General features: G+C 43.5%; 1 long non-coding RNA gene across 1 annotated transcript; it reads right to left on the minus strand.

Moving 5' to 3' along the window:
- Positions 1–3,053: 3,053 nt before the first annotated feature.
- Positions 3,054–10,818, minus strand: LOC145860922 (uncharacterized). Its single transcript, XR_014380701.1, has 2 exons — positions 10,664–10,818; positions 3,054–5,211 (listed from the first exon to the last, which is right to left on the minus strand). It is a non-coding gene; the product is annotated as an uncharacterized LOC145860922 (long non-coding RNA).
- Between the last annotated feature and the right edge of the window lie 8,637 nt (positions 10,819–19,455).

The raw sequence follows: 19,455 nt of genomic DNA on the forward strand, positions 1-19,455 counted from the left end.
TTTCTGCCCCTCCCAAAAGATAGAATTTGTAGATAATTGGCCCTCTTTCTGGGACTCACCCACAAACAGGACCAAGCCTGGCCTGTTGAGGAGTGACGGACTCCATCCTAGCTGGAGGGGTGCTCTCATCTTATCTACGAACATAGACAGGGCTCTAACTCCTCTAGCTCCACAATGAAATAGGGTGCAGGCCAGGCAGCAGGCTGTTAGCCAGCCTGCCAGCTTAGTGGAGTCTGCCACTAGCACAGTCAGTGTAGTCAGCTCAGCTTCCCCCATTGAGACCGTGTCTGTGCCTCGATCTAGGTTGGGCAAAATTAAAAATGGCGGTGTTCGCTTTAGCAATCTCACTAGTATAAAGACCTCCTCCATTCCTGCCATTATTGAAAGAGATTGTGATACCTCACATCTCAAAATTGGGTTACTTAATGTTAGATCCCTCACTTCCAAGGCAGTTATAGTCAATGAACTAATCACTGATAATAATCTTGATGTGATTGGCCTGACTGAAACATGGCTTAAGCCTGATGAATTTACTGTGTTAAATGAGGCCTCACCCCCAGGTTACATTAGTGACCATACCCCCCGTGCATCCGGCAAAGGCGGAGGTGTTGCTAACATTTACGATAGCAAATTTCAATTTACAAAAAAAAAAACAACAATGACGTTTTCGTCTTTTGAGCTTCTAGTCATGAAATCTATGCAGCCTACTCACTCACTTTTTATAGCTACTGTTTATAGGCCTCCTGGGCCATATGCAGTGTTCCTCACTGAGTTCCCTGAATTCCTATCGGATCTTGTAGTCATAGCAGATAATATTCTAATTTTTGGTGACTTTAACATTCACATGGAAAAGTCCACAGACCCACTCCAAAAGGCTTTCGGAGCCATCATCGACTCAGTGGGTTTTGTCCAACATGTCTCTGGACCTACTCACTGCCACAGTCATACTCTGGACCTAGTTTTGTCCCATGGAATAAATGTTGTGGATCTAAATGTTTTTCCTCATAATCCTGGACTATCGGACCACCATTTTATTACGTTTGCAATTGCAACAAATAATCTGCTCAGACCCCAACCAAGGAGCATTAAAAGTCGTGCTATAAATTCTCAGACAACCCAAAGATTCCTTGATGCCCTTCCAGACTGCCTCTGCCTACCCAAGGACGTCAGAGGACAAAAATCAGTTAACCACCTAACCGAGGAACTCAATTTAACCTTGCGCAATACCCTAGATGCAGTTGCACCCCTAAAAACTAAAAACATCTGTCATAAGAAACTAGCTCCCTGGTATACAGAAAATACACGAGCTCTGAAGCAAGCTTCCAGAAAATTGGAACGGAAATGGCGCCACACCAAACTGGAAGTCTTCCGACTAGCTTGGAAAGACAGTACCGTGCAGTATCGAAGAGCCCTTACTGCTGCTCGATCATCCTATTTTTCCAACTTAATTGAGGAAAATAAGAACAATCCGAAATTTCTTTTTGATACTGTCGCAAAGCTAACTAAAAAGCAGCCTTCGCAAATGGAGGATGGCTTTCACTTCAGCAGTAATAAATTTATGAACTTCTTTGAGGAAAAGATCATGATCATTAGAAAGCAAATTACAGACTCCTCTTTAAATCTGGGTATTCCTCCAAAGCTCCATTGTCCTGAGTCTGCACAACTCTGCCAGGACCTAGGATCAAGGGAGATACTAAAGTGTTTTAGTACTATATCTCTTGACGCAATGATGAAAATAATCATGGCCTCCAAACCCTCAAGCTGCATACTGGACCCTATTCCAACTAAACTACTGAAAGAGCTGCTTCCTGTGCTTGGCCCTCCTATGTTGAACATAATAAACGGCTCTCTATCCACCGGATGTGTACCAAGCTCACTAAAAGTGGCAGTAATAAAGCCTCTCTTGAAAAAGCCGAATCTTGATCCAGAAATTATAAAAAACTATCGGCCTATATCGAATCTTCCATTCCTCTCCAAAATTTTAGAAAAAGCTGTTGCACAGCAACTGACTGCCTTCCTGAAGACAAACAATGTATACGAAACGCTTCAGTCTGGTTTTAGACCCCATCATAGCACTGAGACTGCACTTGTGAAGGTGGTAAATGACCTTTTAATGACGTCAGACCGAGGCTATGCATCTGTCCTCGTGCTCCTAGATCTTAGTGCCGCTTTTGATACCATCGATCACCACATTCTTTTGGAGAGATTGGAAACCCAAATTGGTCTACATGGACAAGTTCTGGCCTGGTTTAGATCTTATCTGTCGGAAAGATATCAGTTTGTCTCTGTGAATGGTTTGTCCTCTGACAAATCAATTGTAAATTTCGGTGTTCCTCAAGGTTCCGTTTTAGGACCACTATTGTTTTCACTATATATTTTACCTCTTGGGGATGTCATTCGAAAACATAATGTTAAATTTCACTGCTATGCAGACGACACACAGCTGTACATTTCAATGAAACATGGTGAAGCCCCAAAATTGCCCTCGCTAGAAGCCTGTGTTTCAGACATAAAGAAGTGGATGGCTGCAAACTTTCTACTTTTAAACTCGGACAAAACAGAGATGCTTGTTCTAGGTCCCAAGAAACAAAGAGATCTTCTGTTGAATCTGACAATTAATCTGGATGGTTGTACAGTCGTCTCAAATAAAACTGTGAAGGACCTCGGCGTTACTCTGGACCCTGATCTCTCTTTTGAAGAACATATCAAGACTGTTTCAAGGACAGCTTTTTTCCATCTACGTAACATTGCAAAAATCAGAAATTTTCTGTCCAAAAATGACGCAGAAAAATTAATCCATGCTTTTGTTACTTCTAGGCTGGACTACTGCAATGCTCTACTTCAGTAGGTCCTATGATTAAGTATAGTCTGGCCCAGGAGTGTGAAGGTGAACGGAAAGGCTGGAGCAACGAACCGCCCTTGCTGTCTCTGCCTTGCCGGTTCCCCTCTTTCCACTGGGATTCTCTGCCTCTAACCCTTTTACAGAGGCTGAGTCACTGGCCTACTGGTGTTCTTCCATGCCGTCCATGGGAGGGGTGCGTCACTTGAGTGGGTTGAGTCACTGACGTGGTCTTCCTGTCTGGGTTGGCGCCCCCCCCCCCCCTTGGGTTGTGCCATGGCGGAGATCGTTGTGGGCTATACTCGGCCTTGTCTTAGGACGGTAAGTTGGTGGTTGGAGACATCCCTCTAGTGGTGTGGGGGCTGTGCTTTGGCAAAGTGGGTGGGGTTATATCCTGCCTGTTTGGCCCTGTCCGGGGGTATCATCGGATGGGGCCACAGTGTCTTCTGATCCCTCCTGTCTCAGCCTCCAGTATTTATGCTGCAGTAGTTTATGTGTCGGGGGGCTAGGGTCAGTCTGTTACATCTGGAGTATTTCTCTTGTCTTATCCGGTGTCCTGTGTGTATTTAAATATGCTCTCTCTAATTCTCTCTTTCTCTCTTTCTGTCTTTCTCTCGGAGGACCTGAGCCCTAGGACCATGCCTCAGGACTACCTTGTATGATGACTCCTTGCTGTCCCCAGTCCACCTGGCTGTGTTGCTGCTCCAGTTTCAACTGTTCTGCCTGCGGCTATGGAACCCTGACCTGTTCACCGGACGTGCTTGTTGCACCCTCGACAACTACTATGATTATTATTATTTGACCATGCTGGTCATTTATGAACATTTTAACATTTTAACATTTTGACCATGTTCTGTTTTAATATCCACCCTGCACAGCCAGAAGAGGACTGGCCACCCCTCATAGCCTGGTTCCTCTCTAGGTTTCTTCCTAGGTTTTTGGCCTTTCTAGGGAGTTTTTCCTAGGGAGTTTTTCCTAGCCACCGTGCTTCTTTCACATGCTTTGCTTGCTGTTTGGGGTTTTAGGCTGGGTTTCTGTACAGCACTTTGAGAATATCAGCTGATGTACGAAGGGCTATATAAAAATAAATTTGATTTGATTTGATTTGATTCTCTTGATAAGAGTGTGAATTAGACAATTTTTGTGTCCTGCTAAGCATTCAAAATGTAACAAGTACTTTGGGGTGTCATGGAAAACGTATTGAGTAAAAAGTACATCATTTTCTTTAGGAATGTGGTGATGTAAATGTTGTCAAAAATATTAAGGTGACTTTCCATTTAATAACAATTAAGCAAGGTTTGGACAGCAAGTTTCCTTCATCAGATTGTGAACAGAGCGCGAGGCAACAGGGACAGCAAGTTGCCTTCATCAGATTGTGAACAGAGCACGAGGCAACAGGGACAGCAAGTTTCCTTCATCACATTGTGAACAGAGCACGAGGCAACAGGGACAGCAAGTTTCCTTCATCAGATTGTGAACAGAGCACGAGGCAACAGGGACAGCAGAGACCAGGGGCTTCCTCTCCTAACACAAAGTGGCTATCTATCTATTCAGATAAATTATTTCCTCCCCTAGAGATGGTACAAAAAAATACATCAGTAATTATGATCCCTCTCTCTTCCCCTCCCTCTTTCTCTCTCTCCCTCCTCTCCTCCCTCTCTCCTCTTGTTCTTTTCTCGCGGGTGTAGTGACTGACTACATGATTATGATCCCTCTCTCTCTTTCCCTCTCACTCTCTCTTTTCCTCTCTCTCCTTCTGTCTCTCCCCTTCGATCTCCCTCTTTCTCTCTCCTCCTCTCGCTGTATCGCTCTACCCTTCTCTCGCTGCCCTTTTCTCACTCATCCTCTTTTCTCTCACTCGCTGAAGAGGAGTGATACCTCATTGTGTCCATCTCCATTAACCTTCAGTAGGCTCTGCCAGGACCAATAAGAATGTGCCTTAGAAAATACTTTCCCTAGGTTCAACAAAGTTCTGTATAGAATAGGGATATGTGTTTTAAAGCACTTTGTACAGTCTTACCATCGTCGATTGACAGGTAACAGTAAAATCTCAATGTACACATTTTTACAGTCTTGCAATTATTTTCTAGCCTGGTCCCAGATCTGTTTGTTCTGCACAGCCAACTCCTATGATGGTTGTCAAATGTTGGCATGACACCATCTGTCACCAGGCTAGTTGTTGAGTCTTCTTTATTAGGGATAATCCTGACTGTGTCTCTCCATGTCCAGTTTGCAGAGAACAGTGATGTAGCAGCAGAGCCCACAGTGAGCCAAGGGAAGAAGAGGGGTTAGCAGGTTCAGGTTCAGGTCCAGCACAGTGGAAACCGGCTGGGCTAGAGGACTGGGAGCAGGGGTCCTCCTCCCAAGACAACCTGGAGAGGAAAGAAGGACGAGACAGAACAGGTGAGACCTGACAGACTGTCTCTGTCCTTTGAAGTCAGTCTCTGTGTCGCCTGGCAGTTGTCTATGGCACACAGTGTTATAGACAATTGCCAGGCCAAACAGTGGCCTCACCTAAACTGTCTAGCTCCATCCAACCATTTGACCCCACCTGGGAAACAAATGTCCATGTTCTGGTCTGCTCCTTGTTCCAATGCCCAGGGCGGTAGGGTTTCAGGTGTCCTTTCAGTGACATTAAAAAGCAAGTTGGTTGACCAAACAATCACCTCATAAAGTATGCCTGGCCTGTTGAGAAATACTAGAATATTCTTAGGATTTAATTTCTGCCACCCACTTGTCTTGTGTGCACGTCTTGTACTACGTTTGCGTGTTTACCCTCCATTACATCCCTGCTTGTAAGTGTACCCAAAATACATATATCTGACCTCCTTTTACATAATGAGCAGGTGTGTAATCAGATGGGAGTCACCCGAAGCTTCCTGAAGCTTGGTGGTTAGCAGGTAATGAACTACCTCCCTGTATCTGCAGTGTTAGCACTGATAGGACGATAGAGGACCTAATCTGACCAATGGGAGGATCGGAGCCTAGTTAACCCGGTTAATGTACCATATAGGAAAGTTGGAATCAGTGTGTTTGTGTTTGCGTGCCAGCATGTGTTTGTGTGTGCCAGAGTAGTGAGGATGTGTGGCCAACTGTTTCCAGATGTGGGAAAATGTTGAGGAAAATCCCACTATTGGTTGCAGGCAGCCATTCTTGGTTGACTTAGATCCGAGAAGGTTTGTATGCATTCCCATTTTCCTTGAGTGCAACCGAACAAAAGGAGCTTTGTAGCTGGATGGAGGATTAGGGTGTGTGGGGTGGGTGGCTGTCTACCGTACTACCATGTGGCTGAAACCAAACCACTAAGTCCTGTGCAGAGCAGAACATGACGTTTGTTTGGTGTGTGTGTGCGAGTTTATGTGTGTGTGTGTTTATGCGTGTGTGTGTGTGTGTGTGTGTGTGTGTGTGTGTGTGTGTGTGTGTGTGTGTGTGTGTGTGTGTGTGTGTGTGTGTGTGTGTGTGTGTGTGTGTGTGTGTGTGTGTGTGTTTATGCGTGTGTGTGTGTGTGTGTGTGTGTGTGTGTGTGTGTGTGTGTGTGTGTGTGAGAGAGACAGAGGAGGAAGCTGTCAGCGATGTTTATATGTTATGGCTGTACTTACACGGATTGTGCTGGCGAAGCTAATGCAGACAAATATTATCTTAGCCCTCCCTCAGGAGAGGGCAGAAATGCATGGCTTCATAGTCCATGGATGGATGTGTGGAGGACAGTTAGAGCTGGGTGGTTGCTTGTTTGTGCCAGTCCTGTTTTGGTCCATTTCAGACCTGTGGTCAAATATAATTTTAAGTACTGGGCATTTGCTTGACCTTGTCTGGGGTGTCAGATTGGAAGGGTTTGCACTTTTGTAACTATTCCATTGGCTCCATTGATCCAGGTAAACTCAATCACAGCACGGAACAATACTATTTGAACCCCGGTCTGGTCCATTGTATAGTTTTTGTCACCTGATTCTTTATAACTGACACAATATTCCATATTTACACCTTGGCATTATAAAGATTACATTCTTAGTGACGTGTGTCCCTCTGCCCATTCACCCTTTGTGTGTGTGCTCTAGTTTTGTGGGGTTTCAGAGAACAGAGAGGAGAGGAGAGGAGAGGAGGGGAGAGGAGAGGAGGGGAGAGGAGAGGAGGGGAGAGGAGAGGAGAGGTCATAGAGGACGGGAGAGGATGGGAGAGGAGAGGAGAGAAAAGGAGAGGACGGGAGAGGAGGCAGGAGAGGTCATAGAGGACGGGAGAGGATTGGAGAGGAGAGGAGAGAAAAGGAGAGGACGGGAGAGGAGGGGAGAGGTCATAGAGGACAGGAGAGGACGGGAGAGGATGGGAGAGGAGAGGAGAGAAAAGGAGAGGACGGGAGAGGAGGGGAGAGGACGGGAGGGGAGAGGAGAGGAGAGGACAGGAGAGGAGGGGAGAGGACAGGAGTTGAGGAGAGAGGACAGGAGAGGACAGGAGAGGACAGGAGAGGAGGAGAGAGGACAGGAGAAGCATCTGGTGGCTTCACAGGAACCACAATCACATGACGCAGCACATAGGAGGAAGAGAGTTTCACTCTCCTTCTTCCCTTTCCACTTCTTCTTTTCCTTCCTACCCTTAACTCTTCCTCTCTTTCCTATCCTTCCTCTCTCTCATCTTCCTTCTCTCCCTCCTTTCCTTCCTTCCTCTCTTTTCCTCCATGTCCTCTTCCTGAACCGTAACCATGGCAAAGTGCTCACAGTCGACCTGTAGCCAGTGCAAAGTGTTCACACACACAGATACAGCACACATGACTTCATGTAGCTTAAGGTCCAGCAGAACAGACATAGTGATGACATACAGGACGTATGAAGGCCAAACTGATATGTAACAAGTAGTATTATGGTAGATAGATCTGTATAGCACAGAGTAATAGTGGAGAGTTACAACAGCAGCAGAGAATACACAGACTCCTATAACCTATTTTCATCAGATGTTTAATATGGGCTACAGAGCCATTGAATATGTATGCTACAGAGTAGTATCAAGACATGTTGTCAATGGTAGTCTGGGGAATTCTTCTATCTAAATCAGTGGATGGTGGTGGGAGGAGCTATAAGAGGACAGGCTCATTGTAATGGCTGGAATGAAATAAATGGAACGGTATCAAACACATCAAACATATGGAAAGCACATGTTTGACTCCGTTCCATGAATTCCATTCCAGCCAGTACACAAAGCCCATTCTCCTATAGCTCCAGCCACCAGCCTCCACTGATTTAAATCCATGCAACTTTATAAAGACTTCTATACTTTACAAAGTACTTAAAACATCTGGGCCCTCTGTTGTCTTTCATCTTAGGATTCCTCTCTGGTTTGAATATGATAGATTATAAAATACTATGGTAATAGTCTCAGCTACCCTGCAACACATTACAACACAACCCTGGGTGGAATAACAACATAATAATAATGGTGAGTCAGAAGAAGCAACATAGATCAAAGAAAGACAGTTAGCATAGCCAGTGGATGTCGACATCACAGTTAGCGTAGCCAGTGGATGTCGACATCACAGTTAGCATAGCCAGTGGATGTCGACATCAAATGGTGTCTGTTTGAGTTCAATGAGTACTTGCTGCAATCTATTATTCCACACCAAACTTATCTCTAATTTAATATCAGTTCCAATGCTCAGTCCCTCTGTTCGTCATGTGACCTTGTATGAAACATTTACATCTTCAAAATACTAAGATATTGCATTATTGAGTGCTATCTGAAAGCCACTAATATTTCCATTCATGTTGTTACTTTCACTAGTCTCCATATCTGTTTCCTTCAACTAGGACCCTTCTTCCCAATAGTTAGACCTTCTCAATCACTACTGCTAATACACACGGATCACTCCCAAACAATGTTCCACTTTCCCCCCTATTGCAAGGCTTAAAAACAAAACAAACATGAGAACTTTCTTTGTATTGGAAGGCATTGTTTTCATTTTAGTCTTCAATCTTATTCTATTTCTGTTGGACAATCAATTTCTGATTCACATGTATTAAATGTCTATTTTTTTTTTGATTCATATGTAATGCGCTGAATTTATGAAATGCATCGGCCAATTCAGAATGGAAGATAGACACTTTCTGGGATCAACATGCATTAAAACTGTGCTGGCACTGTCTATCAGTCCCCTGTAGATGGCGGGTTACCTAGCAAGTTACATAGATGGCGGGTTACCTAGCAATTTCAACTCTAGTTCAATTCTAGTAACCCATTATACATTCATACATTGTTACTTTATCAAATATAGTAACCCATTATACTATTCATTTCTCTTAATACTTTTTATACCACTTACCCACGTCTATGTGTGGGTGTTCAAGTTGTATACTATTATAATTTTTTCTATTGTTACTTCATCAAATCTCTAGTAACCCATTATACTCTTCAAAGGCTACTTTATCTCTAATAACCCATTATACTTCCTTTACACTAGTGTTCTCTAGTAACCCATTATACTTCCTTTACACTAGTGTTCTATTCATACAAGCGTTTAAATATTTACTCTAGTGTTCTCTAGTAACAGCATATTCGGGAATAGTACTTTCTCCTTTCATATCTCCTCATACATAATAACGTTATACCATCAAACTCCACTGATGAGACGTGTTATCCTCATTATCTCTAATGAGTCATGTTACCCTCTGAGACATGTTATCCTCATTACCAATGAGACATGTCATCCTCTAATGAGACATGTTATCATGTTATCCTTGTTACTAATGAGACATGTTATCCTCTAATGAGACATGTTATCCTCTAATGAAACATGTTATGTTATCCTTGTTACTAATGAGACATGTTATCCTCTAATGAGACATGTTTTCATGTTATCCTCTTTACTAATGAGACATGTTATCATGTTATCCTCATTACTAATGAGACATGTTATCCTCTGAGACATTACCCTCGATTGAGATCTTGAGACATGTTATCCTCTACCTGTAGATCTGACGGGCGGTGGTGGACTTCGGTATTTACATCCACACCACCCAATGTGCATCTTCAACGATTCTAAACGCCTACAATAACACCTTGTGCTATTATAAGTGGTGCAGACCACGTAGACTTTTCTATCGTTACATCCTATGCACCATATGTATCTTCAATGGTTCTTGCCACTACTTCCTATACATATAAAATATCCCGTGCTCAATAACACCTCGTGCTAGTAGTCCCAGACTACAATAGGAGGTGGTGGACGGAACCTCTAGATAACAGAACCATAGATAATGTTAGAGATCGAAAAACTCAGCTCACACAGAACTGGAAAACTCAGCTCATACATAACTGGTTTGGGTATTCATTCAGACCTCTTCCACACCAGAGCTAGTGCCCTGACAGCTCTCATTCACTCAGTACTAAATAGGTACATTTCAAATCTCTTATTATCCAAATTTCAATCATCTTAATATCCAATCCTTTCCACACTCACACAACTTTCATATCTTCATTCACTTAGTACTATTCTCAACCACATTCCATAATCTCCTTTGTTACCCGATGTGCATCTTCAATGACTCTGTCCTAACATATGGTGCATAGGAAGTATCTTTCACATACATATATAATAACACCACGTGCTATTAGTAGTGGCTGCAGACCACATAGACACTTTTCTTATAAATGCCAACAGACAGCTGTCAGCGGAGCTTTCCATAGTACCATTACACTCTCGCTCTAGTCTTCTCATTAGACTAGTAAATAGATTTCTCTTATAAGACTATGGGTACCTTTTTATGTGTTACTCGCTTTACTTTTATTGGTTTTATCATGTTATTTAAACATTTTTCTACAAATTCATTTAAATTAACTTACTGAAGTTAGGAAGACATGTCCCTCAATTGTTCGCGGATGATGTGTCTCCTCTTGGGCAGCTCACAGTAAGGGTCTGGTCTGAGCGGGTCCTCTTCCTCTTTTGGTCTGATGGGAATTTCCCTTACGCTTCATGAAATGCGCCACTGGTTTTCCTCGCAGACTGTCACTTGAAAGCACCGCAGGCAGAATCAATCATCCTGTTCGTTGATGCCAAATTGTTGTGTAAATTCTACACTTGGGACAATCAAAGTCAATCTTAAATGAATCATTGTTTATTAACAGCAAGCTGGAGAGGTCACAGTCAAACTTTAGATGCATAAAGTACCGGTCTGAAGTGAACTCAGTCCCGTTAGATCTCTTATATACTGCTTACACAGACAAGTTACATACAGTTGGTTCCTGTATGTGTTTGGCATCGTCGCCTATCTTAACTTATAGAACATATTCTGGGCGTTCTGCCAGATGGTCCTAAGGATGGGGTCATGCCGACCCCCCTCCTCCCCCCCAACACAGTCAGGAGCCAAGGTTAATTTATGACACTAAGAAAATATGAACATTTTCAAGGCTGTCTCTTCACATGATAAAATGTTCCATCACAGATGTACTGCCAAATTTAGAGGTGGCTTATAGTAGAGAAATGAACATTCAATTCTCTGGTAAACGCTCTGATGGATATTCCTGCAGTCAGCATTCCAATTACACACTCCCTCCAAACTTTTTAGAGTGGCTTTTTATTGTCACCAGCACAAGGTGTGCCTGTGTACTGATCATTCTGTTGAATAAGCTTCTTGAAATGCCCCACCTGTCAGGTGGATGAATTATTTATCAGCTGAAAAAGTGTAACTTTTTCAGCTGATTGGAGAAAATACCTCCTTACAGACCACTTATCCAGAGCTCCAGAATACGGCTGACATTTAGATCTGCTTTTCTTTACTGGGAAGTAAAGAAAAAAGCTTAACTTTTTCAGCTGATTGCATTGTAATCAGGGGCTAGAACTGAAATAATTTTTACATCGTTTTGATTCTGAACAGAACCTATTTTATTTGTTACATTTCACTGTTCCAACCAGCAAAATAAAGTTCTGAACTGATTCGAACCCCAAAAAAGTAACGGTTTATATTGTTACTTTCTGTTCCTTTTTAAACCTCTGAAATATATACATTTTTTAATTTAGCTCAACATTAAATTACTTCATTAATGGATAGAGAAGCTTGCTATTGAGCGAGCAAGCTATGTATATGCATTGGACAGACAAGTGTAAGTGTGCGACATTTTACATTTTACGGAAATTTTGCGGGTAAGGAGAGGGCTGGGCATGAAGCGCTGGGCATCTTGTTGTTATGACATGCATTATCTGAATTAGGCCCACAGAATTATACCTATGGAGAAGTGGCTTCTATGAAGTAACTTTGAATGTCTTTGAACTTCAGAGAGTTGGCTTAACTAACGTTGAACCAGAGCTAGCCCTTGATCATGACTCTCAGTTCCATTACACATAATGCCACCTAGAGTTTTCGAGAGCTAGACCAGAGCTAGCTAACAAGCTTGTGTGCAGAGCAGCACCAGAAAATAACGTCTTGCCTTTTTGTAGTTAATAAATCCAAAGTGAAACGTGATAAATATAGTATCCTTAACTAGCATTGAAAAAGTGTATCCATTGTTCTCTAATAAAAAAATATCTCTCCCTAATTTCTGAATCACTCCTGTAACGTCAGTAGCTACAGTAGACCATGCATGCTTCAGGGTGAGGGGGAGGGTTAGGTAGCCTACACACAATGGCAAATATTTTCAGCCAGCAGGCAGACACTGGAATACGTTTCTGAGTGACAGTGAGGGCTTTGCCCCCCCCCCCCCAGAAACTAAAAGCATGTTATTAACCGGTTCCCATGCTTTTAAAATAATGGTTCTGCTCTGGAACAGTATAGCTCACTTTCGTTCTCGGTTCTGGTTCTGTTCCTCGAAGAATTCTTTTTTTTCTTCTGGTTTTCTGTTCTGTTCCCTGAACCGGTTCCAACTCATGATTATAATTTAAAAAAATTACCCTCAACATAAACTTTATCTACCAGAGCAAGATTTGGAACAAATACATTATTAATGGCAGAGAGTGAAGGAAAAACACCTATTGACTAATTTCACTTTTATAACAGTTTGTAAAAAAGGTTCTGGTTAAAGTAAATGACAAGGGCTGCCTAGGTCTTTACACTTCATGTGTGGTCAACGTTAGGCGGCTGAACATTTTAACAGTGTTTAGCTAATGTTCACTCCTTCAGGGAGATGTTTTAGTTGAGATTTAAACCCTCGACACATTCATCACTCTAACACAGCTCTGGTGTATGTACGCTACACAGCCATGTTCCACAGACTGTCAGAGAGGCAGTGTGTGTGTGTTCCAGAAGCAGTGTGTGTGTGCTCAAGAGGCAGTGTGTGTGTGTTCAGGAGGCAGTGTGTGTGTTTTCAAGAGGCAGTGTGTGTGTGTTCAAGAGACAGTGTGTGTGTGTGTGTTCCAGAGACAGTGTGTGTGTGTGTTCCAGAGACAGTGTGTGTGTGTGTGTGTGTTCCAGAGACAGTGTGTGTGTGTGTGTTCCAGAGACAGTGTGTGTGTGTGTTCCAGAGACAGTGTGTGTGTGTTCCAGAGGCTGTGTGTGTGTGTGTGTGTGTGTGTGTGTGTGTGTGTGTGTGTGTGTGTGTGTGTGTGTGTGTGTGTGTGTGTGTGTGTGTGTGTGTGTGTGTGTGTTTGTGTGTGTGTGTGTGTTCCAGAGGCAGTGTGTGTGTGTGTTCCAGAGGCAGTGTGTGTGTGTGTGTGTGTTCCAGAGGCAATGTGTGTGTGTGTGTGTGTGTGTGTGTTCCAGAGGCAGTGTGTGTGTGTGTGTGTGTGTGTTAAAGGTTAAATAAATACATTGTCACGGGCGTCAGAATGAGTAGACCAAGGTGCAGCATGGAATATGTTCATCTTGTCGTTTAAAACCTCTTGACGGGCTCGTCCCATATGCGGGACGGACATCCAGCGAAAAATCCTATCCCTATTAGCATAACGAAATTTAATATATATATTTTTTCAAATATAGGACTATGTTATATCGTTTTATAGATACATCTCTTCTGAATCGAACCACGTTGTCCGATTTCAAAAAGGCTTTACAGCAAAAGCAAAACATTAGATTATGTTAGAGGAGTATATCGTAAAGTAGCCACATAGCCATTTTCCGACCAACCACATGTATCACAAATAACCAAAAAATAGCTAAATGCAACACTAACCTTTGACAATCTTCATCAGATGACACTCCTAGGACATCATGTTACACAATACATGCATTCTTTTGTTCGATAAAGTTCATAGTTATATATAAAAACAGCATTTTACATCGGCGCCAGACGTTGACTAACTATTTTCCCTCAAATGCATCCGGTGAAATAGCGCTACAATTTACTAAATTACTATTCGAAAACATTTTTAAAATGTAATATTGTCAATCTAAGATTTATAGATGAATATCTCTTGAAAGCACCTGTAATGCCAGATTTAAAAATAACTTTACTGGGTAATCACACTTTGCGATAAAAGGGGATGCGATACTCTGAAAAATAGGCTACTGTTACAGGTCAGCGCCATCTTGGAACAATCGCATATCAAATCTACTCTTGTATACTATTGTCAATAATCCCTTACCTTTGATTATCTTCATCAGAAGGCACTTCCAGGTATCCCAGGTCCACAACAAATGTATTTTCGTTCGAAAAAGTTAATCCTTTACGTCCCAATAGCTTGTTCTTGTTAGCGCGTTCTGAAGGCTGCTCCAAAAGTTCCGTCGGCCGCGGGACTCCTCTTTCAATAAAATGCATTTTTTTTTACATTTAGGTTCGTTCAAACATGTCAAACGTTGTATAACATGAATCTTTAGGGCCTTTTTCAACCAGAGCTCCAATAGGATTCAAGGGGGACGATTGCATTGTCTTTCTAAACGTTTCGAAAGGGGAGGGTAGCCAGGGGAGCCGGCGTCATAATGGTGATGGCCCTCCTCATGTGACCACTTTCCACAGCCTCTCATTCTGTCAGTTTTCACAGTAGGAGACTCAAACCACTTTGTAAAGACTGGGGACATCTAGTGGAAGCAATAGGAAGTGCTCAATGAACCATTGCTCACGGTGTGATTTATAGGCAAAGTGATGAAGTTGAGTCCGCAATTCAGAATTCCACATCCTCTTACGATCTGTCTCGGGGTTTTGACTGCCATATGAGTTCTGTTATACTCACAGACACCATTCAAACAGTTTTAGAAACTTTAGGGTGTTTTCTATCCACAAGTATTAATTATATGCATATTCTAGCCACTGAGTTTGAGTAGGAGGCCGTTTAAAATGGGCACACATTTTTTTCAAAAATCGCTGTAGCGCCCCCTATCCTAGGCGACCGTCAAGAGGTTTTAATGCAAAAATGAACACTTTACAAATGAAACAAAAATGACAGCCGACAGTTCTGTCAGGTACTTACAACTAAACAGAAAGCAACTACCCACAAAACTCAAAGGAAAAACAGGCTGCCTAAGTATGGTTCCTAATCAGAGACAACGATAGACAGCTGCCTCTGGTTAGGAACCATACTCGGCCCAACACAAAGAAATACAAAAACATAGAATGCCCACCCCACACCCTGACCTAACCACATAGAGAAACAAACCCTCTCTCTCAGGTCAGGGTGTGACATACATGTAAAAAAGTACAGGGATATGGCTCTGAATATATATACAGCAACACCTCCCCCATATGCATTCCTGTCTCTTCTAAAGAGGTTATATCCTTGTAGTGCTACTGCTGTATCATCAAATGAATTATCTAAGTGAGTCTCAGAAATGGCTAATATATGAATGTTATCTGATGTTAGCAAGTTATTAATTTCATGAACCTTATTTGTAAGGCTACATTTATTAACATGGGCTATTTTCAGCCCTTTCCAGGTTAGTTTATTAGAGATAGACATCACATGAAAAAGAGCAAACAGAGCAAGATAAAAAAAAATATACATTCAGCAGTCCATTAATCAATTGGTGTGTGTGTGTGTGTTTGTGTGTGCTATGGGGTTGAAGCTACAAACTCATAAGCTTGGCTCTCATCCCTTCTAGTCTTCTGGGAGGGAGGGTGGACAATGAGCCTGTCATAGCGGATGTAAGGAATGTCCCCACGCGCTCTGGCAGCTTTCATGGTTGGGAAAAGTAATTTCCTCTTCTGGCGCACAGCTTCAGGATAGACCTTGTTGAGGAAGATATACGTTCCTCTCAAGTTCTTGGCTCTTTCCAGAACAGCTACCTTGTCCTTGAACCTCAGGAACTTGACCACTATCAGCCTGGGCCTGTCACCTGGGCCTGTCACCTGGGCTAGTGGTGGGTTTTCCAGTCCTCTTGTCACACTCCACCTCAGTCTCCCTGTGGTCCATCTTCAATTTCTCAGAGATAATTTCCCTCACTTTGTCCTCAGACTCCGTCCAGGTGTCATGTGGAGATTCTGCAATTCCATCCACAACCATGTTGTTCCGCCTTGATTGTCCCTCGAGTCTGATTTATCCGTCATTGTTATCATGGATTCACACACAGAAATTATGTCCTCTCTCAATGACTTAAAGATTGTTGTCATCTTGCCGTTTTCCTGTTTCAAATAATCGAGCTGACCCTGGGAGTTCTGCAAACTGTTCTTCAGGTCCTGGATCTCTCTGGTCAGGATGTCTATTCTTTTATTAGTTGAATCCACCAGTATTTGTACAAAACACTTGAAGCTATTTTATTGTTGTAACAACTGCTTGTTTAACTCTTTTTGTTAATTTTAAAGATCCTTCAATTGTGATAGAGAGGCACCACTGTCCTCAACGGTAGTCCTGCTGGCTTTGGTCTTTGTCATGGTAGCTAGCAACGTAGGTTATGCTGTTACTCCTCACAGTTCCAGACATGGCAGGTCACAGGGAAGATTAAAAACAACAAACAGCAGGGATCCCGACAGCGACAAACCCGGGACAATATGCGGTCCCAGCCACAATGGCTAACCACGTTGTGGGCTGTGTTCAAGCCCTCAAGAAAACCTCGCTAGCTTGACAGGCAGCTAGCTAGCAGTTAGGCTAGCTGCTATGTCAAATAGCTTCTCAGACCCGGTCTTGGTCGACAGGATAACTGGAAAGAGACTAGAAGTCCCAGCAACTGATGCCAACTGCGTCACGGGATCCAAACAAAAAAGTTATCTAGCTACAAAGAAACTTTCCAATACACTTAAAAAAAAAAAAAACTGAGCTCTCCCTCGTTCTGATTTCAACAGGAAGTGAAGTATGTGGGCCGGTGAAGGGGGGTTGAAAACCTTCGGCACTGGATGGAACAGGACAGTGGGAGGGGCAGGGGGAGGTACTGGATGGAACAGGACAGTGGGAGGGGCAGGGGAGGTACTGGATGGAACAGGACAGTGGGAGGGGCAGGGGGAGGTACTGGATGGAACAGGACAGTGGGAGGGGCAGGGGGAGGTACTGGATGGAACAGGACAGTGGGAGGGGCAGGGGGAGGTACTGGATGGAACAGGACAGTGGGAGGGGCAGGGGGAGGTACAGGATGGAACAGGACAGTGGGAGAGCAGGGGGAGGTACAGGATGGAACAGGACAGTGGGAGGGGCAGGGGGAGGTACTGGATGGAACAGGACAGTGGGAGGGGCAGGGGGAGGTACAGGATGGAACAGGACAGTGGGAGGGGCAGGGGGAGGTACAGGATGGAACAGGACAGTGGGAGGGGCAGGGGGAGGTACAGGATGGAACAGGACAGTGGGAGGGGCAGGGGGAGGTACAGGATGGAACAGGACATGTACACACCCCTCCCTCCCTCCCTCCCCTCCCTCCCTCCCTCCCTCCCTCCCTCCCTCCCTCCCTCCCTCCCTCCCTCCATACACACAGATATACAGCACATTCCTCCCTCCCTCCAAAGACATTCAGCGAGTGAAGTGATGAGATACCGAGTAAAAATATGAAATCTAATAATAAAAAGGCACATTTCTTGGATGGCATTCAACAGGGGAATGTGGTGGGAGGAAGGGAGAGTGAGAGAGAGACTTGTGCATTGGAGAGAGGCGGTGGGGTTGCCTGTAGAGGTGAGCAGACGTAATCTGAATAACAAACTACATTTGCTTGATTAGTGGCAATGTTCATAATGCATGTATGCCATTGCCCATGTGTGGTTGCAGTGTGTACATGTGATACATGTTAAAAACACAACATACAGACATGGTACATACAGACATGGTACATACAGACATGGAACATACAGACATGGAACATACAGACATGGAACATACAGACATGGAACATACAGACATGGAACATACAGACATGGAACATACAGACATGGAACATACAGACATGGAACATACAGACATAGAATATACAGACAGAACATACAGAGCAAATGAGTGCAGATTTCTTTGCAGAGTGGCGTTAGTCTGTGAGAGAGATAAGGACACAGAGTAGAAATAGCGTGTGTGTTGTGGGTGGGGGTGCAACATTCCAATCACCTGTCACTTGTCACCCATACAGTGGAACATGTAGTAACAGAGATTGATGGTTTCTCATAAAAGCACTGTATCTGCCTCTAAACCTGTATCACTGTATCACTACCTTCTAGAATCTATGTCCTCAGACGGAAATTATGTCTTCTCCCTCTCAGACTCCTATAGACAAGACAGACGACCAGACATTCCTGGGGGCTTAGAAGTGTGTATTCCTGTATATGTAGTTGTATATTCCAGTATGGGCTAGTGTATATGTAGCTGTATATTCCAGTATGGGCTAATGTATATCCATTCTACAATCTAAGCTTGTTGCCCTCAATCTCACACAAATGATCAATGAACCTACCAGGCACAACCCCAAAGCCGTAAACACGGGCACCCTCATAGATATCATCCTAACCAACTTGCCCTCTAAATACACCTCTGCTGTTTTCAACCAAGATCTCAGCGATCACTGCCTCATTGCCTGTATCCATAATGGGTCAGCGGTCAAACAACCTCCACTCATCACTGTCAAACGCTCCCTGAAACACTTCAGCGAGCAGGCCTTTCTAATCGACCTGGCCCGGGTATCCTGGAAGGATATTGACCTCATCCCGTCAGTAGAGGATGCCTGGTTATTCTTTAAAAATGCCTTCCTCACCATCTTCAATAAGCATGCCCCATTCAAGAAATTTAGAACCAGGAACAGATATAGCCCTTGGTTCTCTCCAGACCTGACTGCCCTTAACCAGCACAAAAACATCCTGTGGCGTTCTGCATTAGCATCGAACAGCCCCCGTGATATGCAACTTTTCAGGGAAGTTAGAAACCAATATACACAGGCAGTTAGAAAAGCCAAGGCTAGCTTTTTCAAGCACAAATTTGCTTCCTGCAACACAAACTCAAAAATGTTCTGGGACACTGTAAAGTCCATGGAGAATAAGAGCACCTCCTCCCAGCTGCCCAATGCACTGAGGATAGGAAACTCTGTCACCACCGATAAATCCATTATAATTGAGAATTTCAATAAGCATTTTTCTACGGCTGGCAATGCTTTCCACCTGGCTACCCCTACCCTGGTCAACAGCACTGCACCCCCCACAGCAACTCGCCCAAGCCTTCCCCATTTCTCCTTCTCCCAAATCCAGTCAGCTGATGTTCTGAAAGGGCTGGAAAATCTGGACCCCTACAAATCAGCCAGGCTAGACAATCTGGACCCTTTCTTTCTAAAATGATCTGCCAAAATTGTTGCCACCCCTATTACTAGCCTGTTCAACCTCTC

The sequence above is a fragment of the Salmo salar genome, chromosome 15 (assembly GCF_965601325.2).
Source record: "Salmo salar chromosome 15, fSalSal1, whole genome shotgun sequence".
Lineage (NCBI taxonomy): Eukaryota > Metazoa > Chordata > Actinopteri > Salmoniformes > Salmonidae > Salmo > Salmo salar.